Source organism: Chlorocebus sabaeus, chromosome 12 (genome assembly GCF_047675955.1).
Source record: "Chlorocebus sabaeus isolate Y175 chromosome 12, mChlSab1.0.hap1, whole genome shotgun sequence".
Classification (NCBI taxonomy): Eukaryota; Metazoa; Chordata; class Mammalia; order Primates; family Cercopithecidae; genus Chlorocebus; species Chlorocebus sabaeus.
The window spans coordinates 29686373-29713802 of NC_132915.1; the positions used below are offsets into that span (position 1 = coordinate 29686373).

General features: G+C 43.5%; 1 protein-coding gene across 3 annotated transcripts in view; it reads left to right on the plus strand.

Moving 5' to 3' along the window:
* Positions 1–12305: 12305 nt before the first annotated feature.
* The window catches only part of KANK1 (KN motif and ankyrin repeat domains 1), a 246536-nt gene continuing 231411 nt past the window's right edge, over positions 12306–27430 (plus strand). For 2 of the 3 annotated variants that reach the window (XM_007969400.3, XM_007969402.3), the window contains exon 1: positions 12307–12452. The gene's annotated coding sequence lies outside the window, so the exon portion shown is untranslated. Of the gene's footprint in view, positions 12453–27430 lie in introns of all 3 variants that reach the window. The other variant, XM_037998466.2, reaches the window with a different exon arrangement.

Consider the following 27430-nt stretch of genomic DNA (forward strand, 5'->3'; position numbering starts at 1 on the left):
TCCCTGTCTCTGAATATTCACATCCTTGTACAGTCCCTTCCCATATTGTACTAGGGTTGGTTTGTGCTACCATAGAATATGGCAGAAGTGATGGTATGTCACTTCTAAGATTCAGTTATAAAAGACATTGCAGCTACCATCTTGGTCATTCTATTGGTCTTTCTCTCTATCCCCATTTGCTGTGGAGAAAACCAGCTGCCATGTCATGTGACAGTTCACATGACAAACCTTTTGCCAACAACCATGTGAGTTACTGAGCCTCCTTAGAAGAGCCAAGAAGCCTTCTTAGAAGTGGATCCACCAGCCCTGGTCAAGGTTTCAGATGACACAAGCCCCCAATGACATTCTGATTGCAACCGCACCAGAGACTGAGCCAGAACCATCCAGTGAAGCAGCTCCAGTTTCCTGACCCTCAGAAACTATGTGAAATGATAAACATTTATAGTCTCATGCTGCTAGTTTTGGGATAATTTATTTTTGTTTTGGTGTTTTTGTTTTGTTTTGTTTTTTTGGAGATGGAGTCTAGCTCTGTCACCCAGACTGGAGTGCAGTGGGGCGATCTCGGCTCACTGCAACCTCCACCTCCCAGGCTCAAGCAATTCTCCTGCCTCAGCCTCCTATGTAGCTGGGATTACAGGTGTACACCACCATGTCTGGCTAATTTTTGTATTTTAGTAGCGACAGGGTTACACCAGGTTGGCCAGGCTGGTCTCAAACTCCTGACCTCAGGTGATCTGCCCACCTTGGCCTCCCAAAGTGCTGGGATTACAGGCATCAGCCACCGTGCCTGGCTGGAAATTTGTTTATGTAGCAGTAAATACTAAGAGTTTGTATACATTTTTTTTCTTTTGAGACAGAGTCTTGCTCTATTGCCCAGGCTGGAGTGCAATGGTGCGATCTCGGCTCACCACAACTTCCACCTCCCAGGTTCGAGAGATTCTCCTGCCTCAGCCTCCTGAGTAGCTAGGATTACAGGTGCACATAACTACACCCCGCTAATTTTTGTATTTTTAGTAAGAAGGGGTTTCACTATGTTGGCCAGTCTGGTCTTGAAGTCCTGACCTCATGATCCACCTGCCTCGACCTCCCAAAGTGCTGGGATTATAGGCGTAAGCCACCGCACGCAGCCATACATTTTAAGTTTTAATAAACTTTTGAATATAAAGAATTTATTGGACTCAAGCCCAATTCTATCATTTTTGATATTTAAAGATCTCCACTGATCCTTGGTAGTTTACAAGCATTCTTTTTATATGTAATTGTTATCAGCATATACCTCCTACTTCATATGTGATTTTTCCTCTTAGAATTATTCCTGTGTACCAATAGGGTATTCTTAGCATTTATACGGCTGTGTAGCATTCTCCCCTGTTACTGTGTCACACTACCTCCAATAGTCCCTTTTGTACCTGGTTTGGTCTGTGTGATGCTAGAATATAGTAGAAGTGGCCGGGTGCGATGGCTTACACCTGTAATCCCAGCACTTTGGGAGGCCGAGGCGGGCGGATCACGAGGTCAGGAGATCGAGACCATCCTGGCTAACACAGTGAAACCCTGTCTCTACTAAAAGTACAAAAAATTAGCCAGGCGTGGTGGTGGGCAACTGTAGTCCCAGCAACTTGGGAGGCTGAGGCAGGAGAATGGCGTGAACCTGAGAGGCGGAGCTTGCATTGAGCCAAGATTGTGCCGCTGCACTCCAGCCTGGGCGACAGAGCGAGACTCTGTCTCAAAAAAAAAAAAAGAATATAGCAGAAGCAATGGTATATCACTTCTGAGATTAGATTATACAAGACATTGCAGCTACCATCTTGGTCATTCTAACTTTCTCTCTCTCCCTACTTGCTCTGGGGGAAACCAGCTGCCATGTCATGGGCAGCGCTATGGATCAGTCCACATGACAAGCCTTTTGCCAGCAACCATGTGAGTTGCTGAGTCTCCTTAGAAGAGCCAAGAAGCCTTCTCAGAAGTGGATCTATACTGGCTATATAGCATCCTGCCCGTTACTATGTGTCACACCATCTCAAACAGTCCCTTTTGTTGGAATTTAAATTCCAGTTTTTCAAAATAATAACTGGCACAATAAAAACAGTGCAAATTAGCTGGGCAGTGTACTGCAAGTTAAATAGACTAGCTGTCTTAGATACATAAAACACACATAACACAGAAAGGGCAAGTCCTCCTAAAGTACATAGACCGTGAACAAATATTGAACACATGCATTTGTTAAATAAGTGAGCAAATATAAGGCTAACCTAAGACAGTGAGTGCAAAGTAACTAGGTGAACTTACTTGTTTAGATAATAACTTTCTAGAATTCTGTGTGTTTCCTAGAGAAATACAGGAATGACAGCAGACAATAAAGCTTTGGAAAAATCTTATAAATAATTGCTTTGACTCCAAGTATCAAAGCAGAATTTCGGAGAGGGTCCTCCTGCACTAAAGTCATTGTCCCCAGACTGTGAGTTTCTGCCTCCTTCTCTTTCAGCATTCTCCTCCCCTCGTCTGGCTGTCCTTTGTCAGACTCTACAATCATGGCTAGAAGAAAAAAGTTGACTTAACCGTTCTTTGTTGAAATTTGGGACTATGTTAGAGATACCAGGTCTCATTCAAATACAGCCTTCATTTAAAGGCTCTTATGTAACCAGATCCTATGAGCAGAGAGCCATCATGCCTCCAACTCAGTTTCTTCAGACTGGCTGGTTTTGGTGCTCAACTTTTGACTTGACCCACCTTCCTGACAAAGTTTTGAGGACCACTAGGTAAGCATGCCATCTTCTACATTAAAAAAAGATCATCATTGAAGAGAGCTGCACTTCATATATCAAGGAGCATTGAATATAACTCTAAAACTTCATCAGGTCATGAGGTTCTATTGACATCAGTGTATTTGGCTTCAGCTATGATGATCATGTGGAGCAGTCTCCTTTCCTCCCCACAATGTCCCGCCTCCCTTGGAAGACTCCCTCCACCCCACTCCAGCCCCATTCAGCTTCGTTCAGAAAATCTTCATTTTTATCTTCCATTAAAGTTTGTTTGATGAGAAGGCTCTGAGGCTCAAATGACAGTCCAGTTGTTTGAAACCTGCTGGGTTAGAGAATGGTGCTATAAGGTTAAGATCAAAAGGTCACCATGTCAGGGTTTCCTTGCTGAGGAAGAAAAGCTTCAGTGACAGTGACTCAGTGTAAAGTTATCATCACTAGCATAATTAAATACACACACACACACACACACGCTGCAATGCATACACTGTCCCAGCTGGAAGGGGTCAGGGTGGACTTCTGGCTCTGGCCTTCAGCAACCTGGGTTCAAATTCTGCCTCCACCACTTGGCACTGTGGCTTCTTGCAGCTATTTGAACCTCTGTGAGGCCCCTTCTTCTTTTCTGCAAACTGCAGATAATAATCATGATTACCTTACAGGAGAAGTAAGTTGGTTCAGGGAATACAGTTAGTACAGTGCCAAGCATGGAAGTAAGCTCTTAACAAGAATTGTTGATTATTAAAATTATATTCTTGGCCAGATGCAATGGCTCACACCTGTAATCCTAGTACTCTAGGAGGCCAAGGCGAGTGGATCAATTGAGGCCAGGAGTTCCAGACCAGCCTGGCCAACAGAGTGAAATCCCATCCGTACTAAAAATACAAAAATTAGCCAGGCATGGTGGCACATATGCCTGTAATCTCAGTTACTTGGGAGGCTGAGGTGGGAGAATTGCTTGAACTCGAGAAGCAGAGGTTGCAGTGAGCTGAGATCGTGCCATTGCACTCCAGCCTGGGCAACAGAGCAAGACTCCGTCTCAAAATAAATAAATAGATTTATTAATTAATGAAATAGAATTATATTCTTGTTTTAGTTATAACAACATTTTTATATATGTGTCTCAAGCCAAAGTCTAATAGCGTTACAGTTATTTTTATACATGTATTATCTGCCTTTAAAGGACAGGTACTTTCTTGGGATTATTTATATTTTTGTCCTTTATGAAGCCTCAGCCAGCACTTTCAGCACAGCAGGACTTCAATAAATATTTGGTAAATAAATAAATAAATGTTCTAAATAAAGTGGATCTGCAGGGACAGGTTTGTACACATAATCCCTCTACTTAGGATCCTAGTAGAATACCATACACATTTTGAATGCTCTATAAATATTTTATAATAGTAACAATGATATAATAATTATAATTATGAATGAAGATTACTCTTAGCTCAATTTCCTGAACTAGAATTATGTCCATCAGCCACATAGAAAATGTATTCATAGAGGTTCCAGCTTAATGCAAACTGAACTGTAACTTGATTTTTAAAATAGGGGACTGAAGTAAATGAATCAATATGTCCTTTACCTTTCAAACAGCTGTTTCCAGGAATCAGAAGTGTGGGGCTATCACATGCAGGTTGTGATATATTAGGTCTTTTACTTCAGCATTTAGTCTCAAAAAAAAAAAAAAAAAAAAAAAAGAAAACAAAAGAAAAAGAAAAAGAAAAAGAAGACTCCTTAAGGGCAGTATGACCGTGGGCAAGGGTGAGGGAACACGCAGCCTTCCTTAATACATCTGAAGCCTCTGGGGTTGGCATTGGGAAGGATCCGCAGGTGGCAAATCCAGCTGTCCCACTGTGCACACCCTCCCCAGTTCACCTGTTCTCTGAGGGAGACTCATTGGTTTTCAGGTGTGCATGTGACTCTACACACACACACACCCCCTCTCTCTCTCACACTCTTGCCACCATGATTTCCCTTTAATGTTCAAGAATCCTTCTCTCACAGCTCGGTAAAATATTTGAGAATGACAAAAACTTTCAAAAAACCTCTTAATTATAACTGTAGTATATAACCATTTTTTAAAATGAAATTAAGGAGAGTATAAATTGGAAGGCTGAGGTGGGCAGATTGCTTGAGCTCAGGAGTTTGAGATCAGCCTGGGAAACATGGCAAAACCTGTCTTGACAAAAAATACAAAAAATTAGCCAGGCATGGTGGCATGTGCCTGTGGTTCCAGCTACTTGGGAAGCGGAGGTAGGAGGATCAATTGAGCCTAGGAGGTCAAGGCTGCAGTGAGCCGTGATTGTGCCACTGCACTCCAGCCTGGGCGACAGAGTGAGACCCTGTACTAACGCCCCACCCCAACACACACACACACACACACACACACACACACACACACACACACAAGAGTATAAAGAAGAAAATTACTTCTAGGGACTACCCCAGTTCCATCCGTCCCAAAGGTCTGGTATGACTTCGGGGATCTCTCGCTGGGGTGTCTTCCTTGCTCCCTCCTGACTTGTTTCCTTGCTGCCATATGCCCTCTTAGGCCCTGATGGGAAACTCAGGGCACGAGATTTCTACCTGCAGCATACCTACGGCTCATTCTGATCCAACTTACTCTGAGAGGTTTGATCCTTACTGCAACTTGATGAAAGAGGCACAGGTAGGTATTACAGCCATTTTACAGACAAGAAACTTGAAGCTCAGAGAGATTCGAGAGTTGGTTATTGCTATTTGCACACAATTCCAAGTATTTAGCAGATAACTAAATGCACCACAGGAAGGTCTACTACACAAATGGGCTGATGGGGCGAAACTCAGAACCAGGGCAGATGCTCTTTAACTGCAAAGCTTGTATAAGGCGTGGTCATGTTCAGTATTAATACTAGATTAGCTTAACTGACTTCTGAGACAATGGACACAAGACAAATTAGATTTGATGAGAAAGGAAGGAGACAAAAAGGTTCTGAACATGGGCATGCTGTCAGGATAGTCCTCCTTATGACCCATGTGTAGAGTACAAGGCCACATGTTTTCCTTGGGTGTGATATCAAATAAGTAATGTGTGTTTAATAATTTGCATAGGAAATTTGCTGTAATCTTAACAGTGGTTATATCTAGGTGATGGAGCCATAAGTAATTGTTATTTTTCCTTTATCCTTTTAAAAATATATTTTCAAAGGTTTTTTGTTACAATAGCATGCAGTACTTTGAGAAACATGAGTTAGCTTACATTATATTGTAAAAATACATGACTATCAAGTTAAAAACATTTGTGTTTCAAAGGACATTAATCAAAAAAGTGAAAACACAACTCACAGAATGGAGGAAAATATTTTAAATCATATACCAGATAAAGGACCAGTATCACTTATCAGATATGAACAATGACTTCTCACAATTCAACAATAAAAAGACATATAACCTAATTTAAAAATAGACAAAAGATGTGAATGGACATTTCGCCAAAGAAAATATACAAATGGCCAATACAAATTCTCAACATAGTCTTAGAGAAAAGCAAATTAAAGCCACAATGAGATACTACTTCATAGCCACTAGGATATCTATGATCAAAAAGAGGATAACAACAACTGTTGGCAAACATTTGGATAAATTAGGACCCTTATACGTTGTTAATGGGAATCTAAAAGTGTATAGCCACTTTGGAAAACAGTTTGGTAGTTCCTCAAAAAGTTAAACATAGACTCGGCTGGGTGCAGTGGCTCACACCTGTAATACCAGCACTTTGGGAGGCTGAGGCCGGTGGATCACGAGGTCAGGAGATCGAGACCATCCTGGCTAGCACAGTGGAACCCTGCCTCTACTAAAAAATTAGCTGGGTGGGCACCTATAGACCCAGCTACTCGGGAGGCTGAGGCAGGAGAATGGCGTGAACCCGGGAGGCAGAGCTTGCGGTGAGCCAAGATCGTGCCACTGCACTCCAGCCTGGGCAACAGAGTGAGACTCCGTCTCAGGAAAAAAAAAAAAAAAAAAAGTTAAACATAGAGTTATCATATGACCAAGAAATTCCATTCCTAGATATATACCCAAGAGAGAGGAAAACACATTTATTCAAAAACACACACTTGAATATTCATAGCAGCATTACTAATAATAGCCCAAAGTGGAACAACCCCAATGGCCATCAAAGGATGAATGGATAAACAAAATGTGATACATCCATATAATAGAATATTGTCCAGCAATAAAAAGGAAAGATGTACTGAAACCCCAGGAGTCACAGCCCCAGCTGAAGCTGGCATCCCTGGGCCCAATTCCTGCTGCCACAGTTCTGCTATTGCCAGCCCCCAGACCTTGAAGATCCTCCACCGCCGACAAGGCTGCTACCAACTGCCATCCTTGCAAAGGGGGCTCCTGCTAAATCATTTGCCTTGTACTTGAAGCAGGGGCCAGGGAAGAAGACTCTGGAAAGGACACATGGGCCTGAGACACCTTAAAATCAGAAATAGCCCTGAGGAACATGAAGGGGAGGCATTTTTTACCTGCACCCTTTTGGGATTTTTGGCTAAGACTGATAATTAAACTGACATAGACGGATCAATAGGAGAAACACATACGAATTTGTTTAATACAAGTTTTGTGTTGCAAAGGAGATTTTACAAGGAAATGAGGACCCAAAGATGCAATTAGAGATGAACACGTATATACTGATTTAGACAAAGAGAAGTACATCATGAAAATGTGACAAGGAAAAGGGGCTTGCTAGTTAATTGGTGAAGAAGCGGTGAAGAGGACAAGGATTAGTCTGACAAGTTTGTTTGTAATATTTCCCTCAGATTCTTTCCCTCCTTGATGATGAGAATATTTTCTTCTGGTAGAAAGAGAACATCTTTTCCATGGGAATTTTATCAGCTGCTTTTAAGAAATGGAAGGGCTGAGTGATCTTCTTGCACCTGCTGTTTTTCAAGTGCCTTTAACTAAAAATGGTCAATATGCTAGAGTAGCATATTTTTAACTCCCTCAAGCTGAAGCTGGCATCCCTGAGCCCCATTCTTGCTGCCACAGTTCCACTATTGCCAGCCCCCAGACCTTGAAGATCCGCCACTGCCGACAAGGCTGCCACCAACTGCCATCCTTGCAGAGGGGGCTAAAACAAAATGGGGAGAAAAAATAGTGACAACTGTGGCAGTAACCTATGTGTGTCAAACATCTCTCATGAAGCAAAATTAACAAGAATAATAAACAAGTGACATGTCAGTTATGGAGTTATCCTCTTACTGAAAGAGATCTCATAGGTAACAGGAATGCCAAAAAATCTGTAATGGAAACTGGCTTTAATGTAACTGGTAACTTCATAAGGCTCTTCACTCTGAACCATTCACTAACAAGTGCTTCAGTTGATGAGCAAGTTTGTTCTTACCCTGGACTGCAGATGCCATTAGGTCTCTGCTGGTCCTATGCTGGTGAAGACTTTTTTAAGGACGAAAATAAGTTCCATATTAATTCATGTTCAGCTACAGAAAACAACAAGTGAAACTTTGTTTGCTCCAAATTGGAAACTGAAATATGGAAACAGCAGTGTGGAAGGAAATTTAACAGATAAAGGTGATTTATCAGAAAACAAAAAGGTAAAGGATACTTTACTCAATTATATTTAAAGGACGCACCTAAACTTAAAGCCAGAAACAATAGAAAATATTGTAGAATCTTTCACAGAGGAGCCAAGTGAAGTTTTTCTATACCCTGATTTTCTCCCTCCTACGGCGCTTCAATACCCTGGACTCGCACAGATGAGGCCCTCTCAAAATCTGAAAATTGGAAAGCAACAGTGGAACCTTCAGAAAGTTCTATTATTGAAAAAGGAAAGATTACAACATATGACTATATAAAAAGAGAGGTCAATGTTACAAACTACTTTCTGTACTCCAGCAGTTACTGAACGACTTTCTTCTTCCAAAGCTATACTGAGAGTGGGACAGCCAAAACTTTCTGATTCATTGAGTCTTCCGACATCTTGTGTAGATAAAAGTTGAGAAAAAAGAAAAAAAAAAAAAAAACAATTCTGGTTCTTTCAAGCTTGAGCAAAATGCTTCAAAATGGATTTGGAGCAATGCTGGAAAATATAAATGAAATTCTAGACCACCCTCTCTAAAAAGTTCATCCACCACACAACAGTTGGTTGCAACTTAGGACTTTAAAACTCTTAAAAGTTCCGTTTTAAATCCATGCCAAGAACTTTCAACGAGGACCAAACAACTCACTGACTGGTTAAAGTGGCCTCAATAAGGTGTCTGCCCGCAAGGTCTTCAATACTAGTCTCTGTCTTTTCTTGAAAATGAGAAGAAATCAATCAAGGCACCAAGGACCAATCACAAACTTTACAAAAAAAAAAAAAAAAAAAATAGTGTTGAATAGACCATTCGATATTTAGAAGCTATTTGTTGCCTTCATTTATAGCTAAGGGCTTATCCATTGACCAAAAATAATTCTTTTCTTTCATATATCTCAGTGTGAGCACATCTATTCCAAGAAGCCCAGCTAAAATATGGTTCATTGTTCCCAGATACAGGTATTCACACACACACACACAAAATTGGAAATTGTGAAAATTACTGCTGAGAGTATTTTAATTTTCTTAATTGTTAAATTTTTAAAATAGAGATGAAGTCTCACTTTATTGCCCAGGCTGGTCTCAGTCAAATTCCTGGGCTCAAGCTATCCTCCTGTTTTGGGCTCTCCAAATGCTGGGATTACAGGCACGAGCGCCCAGCCAAGAGTCTCTGAATAAATCCGAGGGCTTCTATGCTGACATGTTTGACAATCTTTCGCATGTTATATTTCAAGAAATGTTTCACTTAGTAAACAGTTCTATTCAAAGATTGTTCTTTTGTGACTGTTTTCCAGTACAATTCTATCATCAATAAATGGTATAATGGGTGGGGGGAGGAAGAAAGTACAGAAACATACTACAGCATGGATGAGCCTTGCAACTATTACCTTAAGTGAAAGAAGCCAGACCAAAAGTAGCATGTTGTTATGTTCCTAGTTATATGCAACGTCCAGAATCAGCAAATCCATAGAGACAGAAAGTAAATTAGTGGTAGCCAGCGGCTGGGAGTAGGGAGGAATGGGGAGCAACTAATGGGTATGGGGTTTCTTACTGGGATGACAATGTTCTGGAATTAGTAGTGGTGGTTGCGTGACTTTGGGAATAAATTCAAAACCACTGAATTATACATTTTAGGAGTAAATTGTATGGCATGTGAGTTGTATGTCAATAAAATGACTAAATTAAAAACGAAATTTCAAGTATAAATCCACTAAAAATTCAGAATCTGCCATACTTTTGATTGATTAGTTTTGCTTACTCTTGAGGGCCTATCAATGTTTACTGACTAAATGCAAAGAAGGAGAAATAAAGGAGAGATGAAGGCTGGGAATTCTGGGGAGGTTTTTTGTTGTTGTTGTTTGTTTTTGTTTTTGTTTTTTTTTTTAAGACAAGAGACACGCTCTGTCGCCCAGGCTGAAGTGCAGTGGCATGATCTTGGCTCACTGCAACCTCCGCCTCCCGGGTTCAAGGATTCTCCTGCCTCAGCCTCCTGAGTAGTTGGGATTACAGGTGTGCGTCACCATGCCCAGCAAATTTTTTGTATTTTCAGTAGACATGAGGTTTCACCATGTTGGTCAGGCTGGTGTTGAACTCCTGGCCTCAAGTGATCTGCCCATCTCGGCCTCACAAAGTGCTGGGATTATAGGTGTGCGCCACCGCACCCAGTCGAGGGCACTATTTATTTTTGAGACAGGGTTACACTCTGTCGCCTGGGCTACAGGGCAGTGGCTCGATCTCCGCTCACTGCAGCCTCGACCTCCAGGGCTCAGATGATCCTCCCACCTTAGCCTCCAGGGTAGCTGGGACTACAGGCCCGCGCCATCACTCCCAGCTAATTTTTTTTTTTTTTTTGGTGGAAACGGGATTTCACCGTATTGTCCTCCTGGAGTCAAGTGATCCACCTGCCTCTGCCTCCCAAAGTGCGAGGATTATAGGCCTGAGCCGCCGCACCCGGTCCACGAGTACTTTTTAAATGCAGGAGTCCTCCTGCCTCTGATATCTCATCCCTTATCACCATGGAAATAATTCTCCTTTTCATAGAATGGTAGACATTTGGGGCGGAGTGGTGGTGGTGGTGGTGGGGATTTTAGAAAATATCTACTGCATCCAATGCCCTATTCTACAGATGAAAAAGGCCCAGGACGAGGAAAGAGTTTCCTTACTGCCACCGAGTGAGCTGGCAAAGGGGCTGAGATTCAAAATGAGGTTTCCTGCCTTCACATCTCTTCCAGCTGCCCTTTGCCTATTCCCTAAACAGTCAGGAGCCATCAAGTTCAGGAATTTGCAGGTGTGCTTCGCTGTGAACTGTGGGGAAGCAGCGTCTTCTCCCCAGAGGCAAGCATGTTGCCTTGTGAAGTTTGATGGCTCTTGCACACTTACAAAAAAGACTAAGCGTGTGCAACGCCCTGCTGGATGTGTGCGGTGCTAGAGAGCTTGGGGGTGAGAGGAGGACTCTCCCCTTTAAGAAAATCAGTTGATTGAAGAGCTGACATTGTTTTTTAAGTAATACCTGGTTTTTATAAAGTCGTTCCTTCTGTTTCCAAGCTCTTTCTATGTTTATTCTAGCTACCTTCAATTTGAAAGACTAAAGTCACAACTTCTCAATTCCTACTAATTTCTCTTGTACCTACTGGATGGCTCCAAATCGCGTATTTAGGACTGAACTAGGAAGCCAGTTCAATCCTGAGTCCCCGAGGCAGGCATTGGGTCTTCTATGGAGTCCCCAGGCACCTGGAACCTTCTGAACACGCATCCTCCCCTTTCCACTGAGGACTGTGTCCTGCCGCCAAGCCAGGGCGAATGCACGGAGGTCACAAGGGAGGTGCCCTTGTAGGCGGGAGGTTTCTGGCCGCCCCGGCGACAGTGCTGTTGAGGCACCTGTGGGAAACAGCTCTGCACGCTCCAGTCCCTCTCTCATCCGCGGTCAGCAAACTTCTTAGCGGCGTGGAGGGAGGGGCGGTACAAACGCGCTGGGGTGGACATTGAGCAGGCCATCCTCGTGGTCAGGACCCCCGCCCGCCCCAGTTGGAGATGGGAGGACCGCACCGTCTCACGGTGGGGTGGATTTCTTTTCCCCTTGCGGGTGTGTGTGCGAGAATGGAGGTGGTAAATACGGGTTGGTAGAAGGAGCAAGCAGGGGCGGAGGAAGCTCTTCTGCTTAATTCTCGCCGCGGCAAGGCTCGCGGGCCAGGCGAGGCGGCGAAGGTGCACGAAGGTGCCTCGTGGGCCTGGTGGAGTTGCAGCGGCGCGCAGGCGCAGAGATCCGCCCGCTGCCGGCTCCGCGGTACAAAGAGCGCGCCGCGGAGAGCCGGGCGTCCTCGGGACTGGGGGAGCAGTCAGGGCTTCACCGGCCGCGCCGTTCTCACGCGCCGCTTCGGAGTGCAGCCACAGCCACAGCTGTCTCCCACCCCGGGTGAGAGGCTTGCTGGTCTGCTCCAGCTTCCCCGCCCAGGCGGCGGCCGCAGAGCCCGAAGGCTGCTGTGCGATTCAGGGTTTAATTCTGGCGCTTGCCAGCCGGGGCCGACTCCGCCCCCTGCGCCCCGCCCCTCCCCGAGCTCCGGGTCCGCGGCGGAGCGAGCGAACGGCCGGCAGGTTGAGAAGAGCGGCTGAAGGTGAGTGACGCGGGAGGGTTGCGCTGCGCCCCTTTTCGCTGAGGGTTTGCCCCGGAGCGCCAGGCTCCTACCGCTGCCTCAGGCTGGCCCCCGCGCCGAGCCAACTTGGCGCGCGCTGGGGTCGCACGGTGGCCGTGGGGGTGGCGGAGGGCAGCCCCGCGGGCTCCCGCTTGCCCGGGTGAACCCGGCGGCCTCGGGGCGGTCCTAGGGAGGGGTCCGAGAGGTGGCGTCGGCCCCGCGGCCGTCGGAGTTTGGCGCGCTGTGCAGCGGCGGAGCTCGGCCGGTCTGGAAGACTGAGAGACACGCTGGGCACAGAGCAGCGAGAAAGTTCGGACTGGGCCGGCCGGCGGGAAGGTGCGGGCGCCTGCCCGCCCCCGGCCCGGAGCTCTGGCTTTTGGATGCCTCTGGGCCGTTCCCCAGCCCAGGGTGGAATGGGGGACCCTCTCTGAAGCGGCTCTCCGTGAAGTTCGGTGCTGTGCTCTGCAGGAGGGAGTGGCGGTCAAGACCCCTTTATCCTCGGCCCCAGAGGGGCAGGTGGCTTCAGGTCGCCCTCCGCCAACTCCGAGATGGCTCCGGCCAGGGTTGGAGGGCGGGGAGGTGGGGGAGGGGTGTGTGTGGGCGCTGCGGCGCTCAGGGCCTCTGGGGGTAGCCCAGCCGGGCGCGGACAGCGTGGGTTTCGGAGGACCAGCTGTTCCAGGTCGAAGGAAGGTGCAGGGACCCTTAAGCGGGCTTGCCCCTGAATGTCCCGTTTTCCATGCCGCTTTGGCGAACACGCAGAGGCACTCGCAGCAGCCACTGCCCCTTGACCTTTCGTCTTCTTCACCTGGGTCCCATGGAACTTTCAGAGGCAACTGTTCTTGGTGACTCTTGCAGGTCAGCACGAGCCGTGCTGCACGAGCATGACCTAGTGAAGGCCTTGGCCGTGTTAGCGTTAACAACAATTTATGGCGTCCCCCAGCGCTCGCTTTCTGCACATGGCCTCTACGGAGGGTCAGCCCATCTTATTAAATAATGGATTCTATTAGACCCTGATACCCGAGGCTAATGAAGAAGCTTAATCATCCAGATCTATAATCGTACAATTCCTTTCCTCACCTTCATTGCCCCCCCATCTCTGGAGTTGAATGGAAATTAGGGTCTGTTTGCTTATTTTGGATTCCTGAGTTTATTCAAGTTCATTTTTAGGTGGTGTAACAGCTAACTAGCTATTCATCTGCCAGTTTCTCTTTTCATCAAACTTTCTCTACTAAAGTGTGGAGAAGTGCCACGTTTTATTTAAAAAGTTGAAGTGTAATAAACATAAAAATTTACTCTTCTAAAATGTAAAATTCAGTGGTTTTTAATATATCCATAAAGTTATGAAATCATCACTACTATCTAGTTCTGTTTTGTTGCCCCCAAAGGGGAGAAACCCTATACCGATTAGCAGTCATTCTTAATCTCCCAGCCCTTCTCCCTCATTTTAAGGCAGCTACTTAGGAAGTTTTTCCAAGATAGAGGTTGAGTGAGAAAACTGAGAGGTTATTACCTTCGGTCCTTTTTCTGTTACTAGGTTTGGGGAAAGGTGCTGCTGAAGCAATGGAAGAAAAATTAAGTATTGACTGTCCTATGGGGAGGTTAAAATGAATAAGGATGGAAGAGAAGCTTCCAGTAGAGGAATAATTGCCTCCTTTAGAGATACACAAATTGGGAATACATTTTATCCCCTTAGGGCACAGGGATGCTCTCTGGACTCTAGACTTGCCTAGTCCATAAATCACTCTAGTCGAGGTTCTACCTCAGCAAAAGTGAGTTCTGGGTGTGTGTGTGTGTGCGCTCTCGGCAGGGAATGTTAGAAGGAAAAAAGACTGTAGGCTTAAAAATAATTTTTTAAAATATCCAAACTGGCCCGAAGGAAAGAAACCAAAAAACCACAGGCAAATGGCTACTGGAATTGATACATTGAAGACTAGTTTCATTTCATGAGTATCGGTGTCTGTTCATAAATAGTTCTGAGTTAGTGTGTGCATACATTAACTTTTTAGTCCAGGTGGGAGGAGGAGGATGGAAAAGGATCTAGTTGGGGGCAGTGCAAGGAACTGGGGAGAGGGATGGGAGAATGGCCTAAAGGGGCAGTGCTTGTGGGAGCTGAGGACTGTTAAGATGGAGTAACTGTAGGGTGAGCAGATTCTGAAGCGGCAGAAAAATTGGACCCTTCACTCTGGCTTTTTGTTGGATAATGTGTGCATGTATTAAAAATCATTTTTAGTAAGGAGAGTTGAAGCTATCCAAATTATGCAATATTCACTACACTTCTCACTCTTCAATAAAAAGTCAACTTGTTTTCAAGTGTTTCAGGAAGTTTTAGGCCTGTTGCATGGGTGAGTTGGCTTATGCCATTTTTTTTTTTTTTTTTGTAATTTAGAACATTGACATAGCAAGACTCCGTCTCTACTTAAAAAATAAAAACCGGGTGTGGTGGCACATGCACCTGTAGTCGCAACTACTTGGGAGGCTGAGGCAGGAGGATCACTTGAACCCAGGAGTTTGAGGTTGCAGTGAACTGTGATCATGCCACTGCACTCCAGCCTAGACAACCGGGCAATATCCTCTCTCAAAACAAGAGGAAGAGCTGTACCATAGGCATACATCTCCCACACCCCACACCCCCGCCAACGGAGTTTCGCTCTTGTCACCCAGGCTACAGTGTAATGGCACAATATCAGCTCACTGCAACCTCTGCCTCCCAGGTTTAAGCGATTCTCCTGCCTCAGCCTTCCAAGTAGCTGGGATTACAGTCATCTGCCACCATGCCCGGCTAATTTTTTTTTTTTTTTTTTTTGAGACGGAGTCTCGCTCTGTTGCCAGGCTGGAGTGCAGTAGTGAGATCTTGGCTCACTGCAACCTCCACCTCCTGGGTTCAAGCAATTCTCCTGCCTCAGCCTCCTGAGTAGCTGGGACTGTAGGCACGTGCCACCGCACCCAGCTAATTTTTGTATTTTTAGTAGAGGCAGGGTTTCACTATGTTGACCAAGATGGTTTCGGTCTCTTGACATCGTGATGCGCCCACCTCAGCCTCCCAAAGTGTTGGGATTCCAGGCGTGAGCCACCACGCCAATTTTTGTATTTTCAGGAGAGACAGGGTTTCGCCGTGTTGGCCAGGTTGGTCTGGAACTCCTGACATCAGGTTATCTATCCGCCTCTGACTCCCAAAGTGTTGGGATTACAGGCGTGAGCCAACCCGCTCGGCCCTTCCCGCCCCCCCCCCCCCCGGCCCCCGAGATGGGGTTCATTCTTGTTGCCCAGGCTGGAGTGCAATGGTGTGATCTCAGCTCACTGCAACCTCTGCCTCCCAGGTTCAAGCGATTCTCCTGCCTCAACCTCCCGAGTAGCTGGGATTACAGGCATGTACCACCATGCCCGGCTAATTTTGTATGTTTAGTAGAGATGGGGTTTCTCCATGTTAGTCAGGCTGGTCTCGAACTCCCGACCTCAGGTAATCTGCCATGCCTTGGCCCCCCAAAGTGCTGGGATTACAGGTGTGAGCCACCGCGCCCGGCCTGTACTTGTACATCTTAAGAGTACATCTTCACAAAGTGAACATAAACATATAACAGGTACCCACGGAAAGAACTAAAATATTGCCAGCATTGCAGAAGTGCCCCTATACTCTTGTCCAATCACTGCCCCTCCGGAAGAGTAACCGTTATACCAACTGTGGATAGATTTGTCTGTTTTCATGCTTGTACACAGACTCACACAGTATATAGCTTTTAGTATCCGGGTTTCTTTCTCTCAATATGATATTTGTGAGATTCAGCTGTGTTGTTGCTTGTGGCTGTACAATTATTTTCACTGCTGTGTAATATTCAATTGTATGACTACAATTTATCAATTTTTAGGGTTGAGGGGCATTTGCATAGTTTCCAGTTTCTTCCATGGCAAATAGTGTGACTTTGAACATTCTAATTCTAGTATATGTCTTGATACACAATACCCAATATAAATGTGTACGTTTGTACAAATTCTATTCAGAAGTAGAATTTCCAAGTTCTGTACTAGGATTCAGTTTAGAGGATACGGTCAAGCAGATTTCTGAAGTGGTTGTGGAGTTTATACTTCTACCTGCAGTGTGAGAGAGTTCTGTTGCATCCTTTTTAAATTGGAAGAGCAGTAGATCTGCAGAGTTTGGCACATGGACAAAATATGACCTATTATTATTTTTTTTGGAGACGGAGTCTTGCTCTGTCGCCAGGCTGAGTGCAGTGGTGCGATCTGGACTCACTGGAACCTCTGCCTCTCGAGTTCAAGCGATTCTCCTGCCTCAGCCTCCTGAGTAGCTGGAACTACATTCACATGCACCACACCCAGCTAATTTTTGTACTTTTAGTAGACACAGGGTTTCACCATGTTGACCCAGATGGTCTCCTTCTCCTGACCTTGTGATCTGCCCACCTCCGTCTCCCAAAATGCTGGGATTACAGGCGTGAGCCACCGGCCCATTATGACCTGTATTTAACCCATCCTAGCAGACTAATTATTTGTTTTCTTCATTTCCAGTGCTTTTCCATGTCTGTTCATGTTTTTATGAAGTCACAATTCTAATATTCAATTTTGTATTTTGTTTCTTAACACAGTATCTTAATATTGCTTCAGTCTCTATGACTGTTTAATCCCTGCATATGTCTAAGGATATGCTTTCATTTAATAATCCTCATTAGAAATGTGTGTTAATTTCTGGTGTTTTACTAGTACATACTGTTGTGGAAATCATCTTTGTGCATATAGTTTTTACCTCCCTCTTGGGTATTTCATAAATTTGAGATTTTTGTTTATGTGGCTTGAGATCTTTATTGTTAAACTGCTGCCTGCAGAGTTGTCCTTGAACCTAATATGGAATTGATTAAAGAAATTTTTTTTTTTTAATTTTTTTGAGACAGAATATCGTTGTGTCACCCAGGCTGGAGTGCAGTGACAGGATCAGAGCTCACTGTAACCGTGAACTCCTAGGCCCAAGCAATCCTCCAGCCTCAGCCTGCCTCCCGAGTAGCTGGGACTACAGGCACATGCCACTGCGCTCAGCTAATTTTTCCTTTTTTTTAATTGAAGAGACAGGGTCTTGCTAGGTTGTCCAGGCAGGTCTCAAACTCCTGGCCTCAAACAATCCTCCCTCCTTGGCCTCCTAAAAGTGCTGGCGCACAGGTGTGAGCCACTGCACCCAGTCTAAGAAATCTTTACATTGCTAATACATTACCTGCAAAAGGGTGTTTCATTGGGTTAAATTGCAATTCTGAAAATAATGGTGAGGTTGACCCTGATAACTTCTTTAAAAATAGCATAAATTGAACTTTTGTGGCAGTTTCATTTACCGATCACTTATTAGTTTTCTTTATATGATACTGTTTGCAAAGGTATTGAGCCAAGAGCTTGAAAGGATATAAGAAGGATCATACCATTAAGTAGTTGATTGTCCAGAAATTATATCTAAGAATTAAAAATACCAGTTAGGCAAAATTCTTATACATGACCAAGGAGTGTTTATTTTTACAAATGCAGTGCTTGTTTAAGTTCTGAGGGAGAAGTCTTTTTTGTCTGGATGGTTAGGAGTTGCTTCCCCCAAAAGTAAGACTTGAGCTTAGCTTTAAGGAATCTCTAGAAATTGGCTAGGGAGCAGACATCACTAAAGAGACATTGAGCCTTCTCAAGGAGAGAGATCAACAGTGTGCAGGGAGAGCCACAGTTGACCCCTGGACAGTGGGGTCGGTGATGCTGGCTTCCTTACCATTCTTTTTCTGGAAGATGCCAAAAATAAGTGAACTAATATATAGGCAGAAAAAAGTACTTAGAGCTTTTTGGGAGAAAGCTGTTTGGTGCATTCTAGTCAGCATCATGGAGTTTAATGGTAAACACCTGCCAGAGATTAGAATGCAGTAGGCTGCTTCTTTGCCTAATTGTAGATCTTAACTCCTCTCCTTTCCCCTCAGGTAAAATTCAGTGATAATTTCTCTAAGATGAAGGCTACTAGACCAGTCTTCATTCAGAATAAGCCAATATCACTTAACTTTAGTAAACAGTACTTAAATTTCTATTATGTGCAAGGCCTTGGTGGGGGAAATCAGAGACTAGAAAGCTAAGAGTTCATAGGGAATGAATGTATAATGATGCAAAATCATATTAATAATAGGCAAAATGATAGAAATACCCAATATTGATATGAAAAGTTCACTCTGGAAAGGAAGGAGATGGAGAAATTAATGCTGAGTAGAGAGATCTGGGTGATATTTAGGGGGATTTGGCCTTGAAAAATGTGTACAGGTGGGAATTAGAGTAAAGGGCACTGCATTTAGGCAATAGGTTTTGAAAAAGTAGAAGTTGGCAGTGCTTGATACATAATACCATGGTCAGTCATATGCTTGGAGACCCAGGTGAATGGCAATTTGAGGTTGTACCTTTCCTCCTGTGACTTGTGAGTACCAAGCCAGCCTGGTGATCTCTGGAAATATTGCAAGTGTAGGCCCAGGCTGGCTACTTTTAATCTAGGATCTATTGCTTGCTGTGTGACCTTTGACACACTTACTGAACCTCTCTGTGTGTCAATTTCCCATTTATAAGCAGGGATAATAAAAGCACCTCCTTTATTGGGTTCTTGTGAGGATTGATTGAGTTAAAACCAACTCTGTTGGTTGAGGCAATCACAAACCTGTCCAGACTCAAGAACACTTAGAAGGGTGGCTGGTATACAGTAAGTTTTAAAGATGTTTGCTGTTATTCCCTTAATTTTTAAATTTCTGAATTTTAAAATTTCTAATACACATAGTGTAAATAATATAAACCACAAGAGTTTAAAATAAAAACAAAACTCATCACTCTTGTCTGGTCCCAACTCAGCTACAGTCTTGGTTTAGGTGTGATAACTGCTGTTTCTGTTTTTAGTTCTTCTAGTTGTTATTTTAGCAAATTAGCCCCCAAAATTTAGTGGCTTAAAAATTTGTTTTATGGTATTTTGAATTCTGTGGATCAGGGGTTCAGGCAGGGCTGGGTGATTCTGCTGCTTTTGGTGTTGACTGAGGTCATTCCCTGGTACCCAGCTGGTGGATGTTCTGGTCCACAGGGTCCAAAAAGGCTTCGCTCCCGTGACTTGCTGCCTTGGTGGGAGTAGCTGGAATGCTGGGCTCAGCAATGGCTGTTGAGCAGAGCACCTACACATGTTGACTTCATTTGTCTTCATGGCAACTACATGTCTTCGTGGTGACTTCAGCATGGTGGCTCCAGGTAGTTGAACTTGTGTGGCAGCAGGCTTCCCTCATGTATTGCTAAGGGTTCTCCAGAGAAACATAACCAATAGTGTGTGTGTGTGTTGTGTGTGTATATATATGTACTTATGTGTGTATACATATATATGTGTGTATATATATACACATACATTGTGTGTATATATATATATAATATGCACACACACACACACACGAGATTTTTAAAACAAGGAATTGGCTTTTTCAGTTTAGAGGCTGGCTAGTCCTAAATCTGCAGTGTGGGCCGACAGATGGAGATGAGGAGAATCTAGAAGAAGACTGAAGGTGGTCTGCTGGAGAATTCCCTCTAGCTCAGGGAGGCCTGGTCTTTTTGTTCAGTTCGTACCTTCAGCTGTTTGGGTGAGGCCCATCCACATTATGAAGGGCAGTCTCTTTTACCCATAGTTACCTGATTTAAATGTGAATCTCATCTGAAAACATCCTCCAAGTCAACACATAAAATTAACTATCACACCCTGCTACGAGCACCTCGGGCAGATCAGTTGGAAGCTGCATGGCCCTTTATGACATAGTGTCAGAAGTTACATAACTTCCCTTTTGCCAAACTATTGGTTGTAGCACAAAACTTGCTCAGACTCAAGAAGGGGGGACATCGACCTGCCACTTGATGGGAGTGTCAAAGAATTTGCAGTATAAAATATACTGCCAGTCTATCCTTGGGTTCATAAATTTGACAGTATCTGTTAATTTCCTGCTGAGGAAGAAGTGGAATTTATATTCCCTCACACCTTTCTTTCCTCTTCTCTCTGCCTCCTGGTTTTTGTTAGACATCTTATTATTTTTGTCTTATTATTTTTAGTTGTCTTCTTTTGGTTACCTTTCTGATTTAAAATAAAGCAGTCTATTCTTTACCAGACCATAGAGATATGGAAAACTCAGGTTCGTTGAATGGTATGGTGTTGGGGAGGGACACGGCAGAAAAACAGCAAAATTGCCTTGAATGGGGGATGCTTGACAATGAGGCTCTTGTTAAAACACTGCAGCCACTAGAGATGGGAATTGTCTATGAGCATGTCCTCTTTGTGAGCCTAGCAGGTGGCATAATTTGAGTTTTTATTTTCTCTCTTTGGCTTTTAAACTCAGATACCTGTTTACCTTTTCCTTCCCTGCACTTTGCATTTAAATTATGAATGCTGGAAGCAAATGATATTTTCACCAATGAAGAATCTTATTACAAACACATGGCTGAGTTGAGTGTTTGTATGTGGATGTGCATGCAGAAAAACCTGTCAGAAATAGGTGCTCTCTTGCTTTTTTCATTACCAAAGCAATCAGTTAATTGGAAACAGAGTGTCAGGAGCCCTGTAACTCTGTTGGGGGTGTTTTGGGTTTTTTCTTTTTTTGAATTCATTTAGTTAATATAATTGAGCAATGGGGCTTAGTTTAACTCTCAGAACACATAACTAATCCCTTTTTATAATTATCTGATCACCCAAGAAACACATAAGAACCTCTAGTCTTGTTGGTTTGCATTCATTGTATATTGCAGATATAACCTCTTTTGATATTTGTCTTATTAATAAAATATGGCTTGGTTAGTGGCAAGAATGTAAATTTGTGTTTGATATCTGCATATTTTTGGCTAAATTTTTTCAGATTTCTGTTGTTAATTCTGACTGGTTCACCCTTTGACCTTGGGGAAAAATAGAATAAAAGCAATTAGAACAGAAGTAGATACTTTGGGAGGCCAAGGCAGGCTGATCACTTGAGGTCAGGAGTTCAAGACCAGCCATGGCCAACGTGGCAAAACCACGTCTGTACTAAAAATACAAAAATTAGCTGGGCTTGGTGGTGCACACCTGTAGTCCCAGCTACTTGGGAGGCTGTGGCAGGAGAACTGCTTGAACCCGGGAGGTGGAGGTTGCAGTGAGCCAAAATCACGCCACTGTATTCCAGCCTGGGTGATAGAGCGAGACTCCATCTCAAAGAACAAAAGTAGAAATGAAACCTGAATACTGTATTCACCTTTTCTCTTTTCCTCCCTCCTTCCCTCCCTGCCTCCCTCCCTCCCTCCCTTCCTGCCTCCCTCCCTCCCTCCCTCCCTCCCTTCCTGCCTCCCTCCCTCCCTCCCTCCCTTCCTGCCTCCCTCCCTCCCTCCCTCCCTTCCTGCCTCCCTCCCTTCCTCCCTCCCTCCCTTCCTTCCTTTCTCAGTCCCTCCCTATTCATCTCCATAGAGCTGCTTTTTCCTATAAAAATAATAGCTTCAGGGTAGCCCTTTTTAGGGGATGGGCTTATCCCTGTTATGAGATGGTTCAGTTCAGTGTTCTGCCAAATACTCCCTCATTTCCTTTACCCAAATGGAGCCACAGACCAATCTGACCATCTTGGTGTCATATCCCCTTCTAGCACAACTCTTACCCCAAGGGTATCCTTACATCTAATATCATAGATCAATTTAGTCAGTTTTTGAACTTCATGTACCTGAGATCACAGAGCATGTACTCTTTTGTGTCTAGCTTCCCTCCATGTTATATTTGTGAGATTGATCCATGTTGTATGTGGTTATGGGTTCGTGCTTATTGCTGTATAGTGTTCCATCATGTGAATACTGCTATTCATCCTATCGTAGCTGTACACTGGGTTTCCAGTTTTGGACCAGTATGAACAGTACTGTCATGAATGATTTTGTATTTTATGGTGAATATATCTACACATTTAAGTTAGATGTAGATCTAGGAGTGCAATTTTTGGGCCATGCAGTTCAGCTGGAGTAGATACTGTCAAAGTGGTTTTATGAAGTGATATTCCCAACAGTGGTGTATGAGTTTCAGTTGCTTCACAGTGCTTGTTATTGTCTGTTGTCTTATTTTAACTAATCTAGTAAACGTGTGTTATTGATTCCCTGGGTGACTAATGAAGATGAACACCTCAAAAAGGGTTCATACTTTTTATTTTATTGCATAGCAAAGTAGTAAAACAAAGCCAATTAAATAATTCATCTAGAGACATTGTATCAGTTCTTTAACCACTCTAGCTTTTCTGTTTCTCTACACTCATTCATTGTGGTTTTTTCTTTTAGTTTTATGAGAGATGTATTTCAAGGAATTTACTTCTAATAAAAATTTAAAGAACAGAGAAGTTTTTGGATAACTCTACTAGTTCTGAGAATTAAGGTATTTAAAGGGTGAAGCTTTGCTTGTACTGTATTACTCTTTCAGGTTTTCTAATTTGCTAAATCAATCTATTGATTTTTGCCTTTCACTTTGATACTTTCATAGGAGAATTTGAATCATGTTCTGTAGTTTCCAGGAATTAAATTTCCACATAAATGTAAAAGAAAACTTGAGAAACTGATGCACAATTTTTTAAACGGTAAAAGAGGAATTGTTAACATAGGGATAAGCTAGATAGTGTGAGGCGTCAATAGCAGTGCTGTAAGTTTTTGTAACTTCTTAGCAAATGAAATGGGTAGTTTCAAGGAAAACTCACATATGGTTTGACGTGTTTGAGTTTGTTTTAATTTATTTTCTGTTGACATTTTGAAATTTCTTCCTTTAGCTTTTATTCTGGGCACCTGTTTTATCCTCTCAGTTGTTTCTTTTTAAGACCGGTATGCCTCTTTAGGAATCCAACATGCCACTGTCATCTAGCTTTGTACTTCTGTGCATATATTCCATCTTCCCTTAAATATTATTGGAGTATTGCTGATCACGGAATAGACACAAGGTAGTCTTAAATATCTGTAAGGTACTTACAGGTATTGTTTGACCTCTTGGTGGCAAGACTATGTCCTGGGTCGAATAATCTAAAGGGTTTTTGGAGAATTCAGGCTTCTGACCTTGAAGGCGAATAAGATTTCTCTGCCTCCAGAGACACCACACTTTTAATTCCTTTTGGAGTTATAATTCAGGAGTAGGAGGAAAGTTGGTTGAGAGACATGATTGAAGATTGCTTAATTCATCGCGGTTTCTCAGCTCTGACATGTTTCAGTAACAATTGGGAGAAGCGATTCAAATAACTGCTGATGAAAGTTGTATATTGTTTTTACTTTTTTAAAGTTTAGGGAATTCAGGGCTAGCTCCCAAATGAGATCATATGAACTTAGTGATGTTCTTTCTGGTGGGTCTTTATTAGAGTCAGTGAGGAGGGAAGGGGAGCGGTTTTGGCTGTAGAGTGGGATCTGAACATTGTTCATAATGCTGGGAATGACAGAAATGTGGGTGGGAGGTGCAGTGCAGAGACACTGGCTTGAGAAATAGCAAGGCCTTTTATGATGTGCCCAGGTGGGAGGAGAGTTACTAGGTTATACTTCATAGACATTCAGAAATATTTGTTGAATGAATATGGATCATTTTATCAGTAGCATACTAAGGCTGTCAGATCTGCATGAAGCTATTGATTCAGTAATTATCATTATAGTGGCTTAGCCCACTGGGTGGTACCTGTCCTTCAGGATGATTTGGGTGGTACCTGTCCTTCAGGTGATTAGAAATTTCATGCCTCCATCAGCGTAGGTTTGAACACTTGGGTTATGAAGAGATTTGTCCTAATGAGGTTTGACCCCAGCTGCCCTGCCAGGTGTGCATCTGAGTGTGGTTTCTGTTCTTCACCACCCTCTACACACACACACACACCCTTCTTGTGTTTTTTGGTGAGCTTAGAGCCACGAGGGAGCTATTAGTTATCCTTCCAAAATTCAGCAAGCTGCTTTTTTTTGTTTTTGTTTTTGAGACAGAGTCTCGCTCTGTCCCCCAGGCTGGAGTGCAGTGGTGTGATCTCAGCTACTGCAACTTCCGACCCCCTGGTTCAAGTGATTATCCTGCTTCAGCTTCCCAAGTAGCTGGGATTGCAGGCATGCACCACCATGCCTAGCTAATTTTTGTAGTTTGAGTAGAGACAGGGTTTCACCATGTTGGCCATGTTGGTCTCAATTTCCTGACCTCATGATCTGCCCGCCTCGGCCTCCCATAATGCTGGGATTACAGGCGTGAGCCACTGCGGCTGGGCTGCAAGCTGTGTTTTGTCAGGACAGTTTTGATTAGTTTTTAGGTTAATAAAGAACACTGTTTCTTTTTGTTTCTTTTTTAGGTTTATTTTAGCCAACCTCAGGAAACAAAAGCCTACTGTTAGGATATTCATAGGAAAATAGGAAAACCTAATTGGAAGCCTTTTTTTTTTTTTCCTTTTAGTGAAATCCTATGTGCTTATAGAGCTTTTTCACACTTTCTAGAGAAGGTAAGCATCTCTTATACTGAGAAAGAGAGGGGATAATATGTCTGGGCTCAGTTCTGCCTGTTGTGGGGAAGGGTGTGCCAGTGGCTCACCTTTTGAGGTTAAGAATGAGTAATAAGACCTTGAGGATTTTTTTTTTTTCGTTTTTTGTTTTTTGTTTTTGTTTTTGTTTTTGAGACGGAGTCTTGCTGTCGCCCAGGCTGGAGTGCAGTGGTGTGCTCTCGGCTCACTGGAACCTCCGCCTCCCAGGTTCAAGCAGTTCTCCTGCCTCAGCCTCCCAAGTAGCTGGAATTACGGAGTGCCCCACTGTGCCTGGCTAATTTTTGTATTTTTAGTAGAGACGGAGTTTCACGTTATTGACCAGGCTGGTGTTGAACTCCTGACCTCAAGTGATCCACCTGGCTCAGCCTTCCAAAGTGCTGGGATTACAGGCATGAGCCACTGCACCCGGCCAACCTTGAGGGTTCTTAGCCATCCTCAAATGACCTGATAAAGTAGCCTTAGTACTGTGGAAAAAACTGTCACTCTTTCATGCTTTGTCAACTTGGATAGCAAAAGGAGGAAACACTGCTAAAAGGGCTTGACGTTTGTATAGTTTATGAATCATTTTCTTGGGAACGTTTCAAAGAAAGTGTTGTAAACCTCTGACCTCACATCCAGTTTGACCAGATAACTGTGCTTACCTGTTTAGTAGGCCCATCTGATTTGAGTCCTGGCTTAAAGCAGTTGTTCACATGTTGAAGTCTGTATTTAAGCTCAGGTGCCAGGCTGGGTTGTTTCATCCTAAGCCTCCCCTTCTCCCTCCTTGACCCCCAGTGACCCAGGGAAGTTTTTACTTTCCCGTTTCTTCCTGGCTTTTTACGTTTATTTTTTGGCCAGACACTTCAAGGGGATCTGATTCAATCTAGGCTAGGGGTTAGGAGCATGGGTTTGGGAGCATGGGTTCTAGAATCGAAACTCTACTATTTCCTGCCAGGTGTATGTTTTCTTTGCTTCTTTGTGTTTGGAAAGAAATACTGTCATCATTCCATGGTGTTTAAGTGTGTCATTCCATGGTGTTTAAGTGTGTGAGGAGGAGGAGCTGGGAGGAAGATAAAGGAAGGAAGGCCTAGGATGTGGTATTTCCGGAGTATAAAACTCCCTAGGAAAAGTCCCCGAAGAGCCACTTTGTTTACTTTAGGCCAGAGGAGCAGAGAAAGGGCAGTGACCCTAGATGAGATACAGTGAACAAGAGAGGTAGAACTCTGGCAGGAAGTAAAGGGTAGAGGCAGGCTCAGGGACCCAAGTCTTGTAGGAAACCACAACTCCATGAAGCCTATATGGAGTTTCTTAGCATTGTGTTAAATTTTTTTTTTTTTTTTTTTTTGAGACAGAGTTTCGCTCTTGTTGCCCAGGCTGGAGTGCGATGGCGTGATCTCGGCTCACTGCATACTCTGCCTTCCAGGTCCAAGCGATTCTCCTGCCTCAGCCTCCCAAGTAGCTGGGATTACAGGCATGTACCACCACGCCTGGCTAATTTTGTATGTTTAGTAGAAATGAGATTTCTCCATGTTGGTCAGGCTGGTCTCAAACTCCCGACCTCAGGTGATCCGCCTGCCTCGGCCTCCCAAAGTGCTGGGATTATAGGCATGAGCCACTGCATCTGGCGTCTTTCAACTTTTACTAGGCACCTTATAATTGTGTCTCTTCCCCCAAAGCCCGCTCTCACCACAGCCTCTGGATATCAAGATCTGTCAGCCTTATCTTAGTAAGTGTTCTGAGTTTCTCTGGACTTCTAGCTTGTCAGGATCTGCCACAAATTTGCAAGAGGTGGTGTTGAGTGTTTTTCCTTCAGAAATTAAGTTTTTAATTCTTGTATATTTTCATGAGAGTAGCTATGAGAGGAGTCTTAACTTTGGGTATTGTTTTTCTTTGGCTTCTAGAAAAAAGTTTGAGAGGTCTAGTAATTTTCATCAAGTTCTTTTTTAAGCAGTCATTTGTGAAACTATTCACATCCTCAGATCTTGGTAAGATTTCCCATGCAGAGACTAATACTAAAAAGCTAAAGAAGAACCTGGACTTTTTGGAATGATTTTGACCTCTCATAAAATCCCAAACAATTACATTTCCTTATTTTGCCAGGAGACTGGTATGCCAGTTAAGTTTATAACCTCGATCCTTGTTTTATCCTCCATCAGTTAGAGATTAATTACATGCCTTTGGAATGGCAAGCTGTTGAACCTCGTCGTCTTTGAACGTACTATTGTTCTCAATAAGGTCTTCTAAAGGTCAAACAAGTCATTTAGACTGGGTGACAGAGCCAGACTCCGTCTCAAAAAAAAAAAAAAAAAAAGATTTTTCTCCTCCCCTTAAATCATGCATTTATAAGGCAAAAACTTAATGATCATTCATTCCATTCCACTGATCATTGAAACAGCTTTAAAAATGAAGTGGTTTCATTACTTACATTAGTCTAGTTATGCTCAGTGACTTAAAACAATATATTTTAATTTCTAGACTTAATGAGCCACTCTA